The 877-nt window shown below is 59.7% G+C and overlaps 1 protein-coding gene across 1 annotated transcript in view; it reads left to right on the top strand.

Moving 5' to 3' along the window:
* Window positions 1-406: 406 nt before the first annotated feature.
* Window positions 407-877, top strand: part of LOC102020949 (lipid phosphate phosphatase-related protein type 5) — a gene marked incomplete in the record, with an annotated part of 118,316 nt that continues 117,845 nt past the window's right edge. Inside the window, 1 exon segment of the mRNA XM_013516396.1 lies at window positions 407-820.

Raw genomic sequence — 877 nt, 5'->3', positions numbered from 1 at the left:
GAACTGTGTGTTGTGCGTATGGTTCAGTGCGGTCTGCGCAGCACGTTCTGGTTAGTTGTTGAACGATAATTTACAATAACATGGAGATGTATAACACCTGTTCAAATTTTAAAAAACAATACCGTGGCTATCCCACCTCCAAACACCAATGATTTGCTGAATTTAAATTGCTTTCTGGGGCCTGGGGATTTAGCTCGGCGGCACAGCGCCCGCCTGGCAGGTGCAAGGTCATGAGTTCGATTCCCGGTACCGGAAAACAACAAAAAAAACCCAATAAATTGCTTTCTGTTAGCTTAACGACGCTGTATTTTCCCGATAATAAAGGCCCGCTTCTCAAAGCCAACGGGCAACAACTTAGTAAAATGAATGAACGTTCTTGAAGCCTGCTAAGGTAACCCTCCGCTTTAATGAGGGGGCAGAGTTCCAACAACAGTTCCCTCCCCTTGCCGGGTGTACGAGGCTCCTCTCTGCTCCCGGCGTGGGGCTGGCGAGCAGGGTCGGGCTCTGGGCGTGCAAGCACCGGCCCCTAAGGCATCTCGGAGCGGGCTCTCTGCGTGTGCGTGCAGGTGCACAGCCGCCTGCACACTCACGCACACGCGCGCACCCCCGCGCAGGGGCCTGCCGGTCTCCTGCTCTGCGGACCCCGCGGGTCCCTGCAGCCCCCTGAGCTCCGGGAATAGAGCGACGAGCCCACAGCCCCTTCTCTTCCCGGGGGCGGTACCGCTGGGCTCGGGCAATCCACCATGTCCGGTCTCCTCGGTTCCTAGTGGAAGGGGACCGGGACGCGCCGGGGGCGCCCGGGGCGCAGAAGGAGCGGGCGGTGCCGCCGCGAGGTCCGCATCACACTCGGGGCGGGCGAGGCGGCGGGGAGCGGGGA

This window comes from Chinchilla lanigera, unplaced genomic scaffold (genome assembly GCF_000276665.1).
Source record: "Chinchilla lanigera isolate Chin_1 unplaced genomic scaffold, ChiLan1.0 scaffold00034, whole genome shotgun sequence".
Lineage (NCBI taxonomy): Eukaryota > Metazoa > Chordata > Mammalia > Rodentia > Chinchillidae > Chinchilla > Chinchilla lanigera.
The sequence above is the reverse complement of the archived record's forward strand: the minus strand, read 5'-3'. Positions and strand labels throughout refer to the sequence as shown.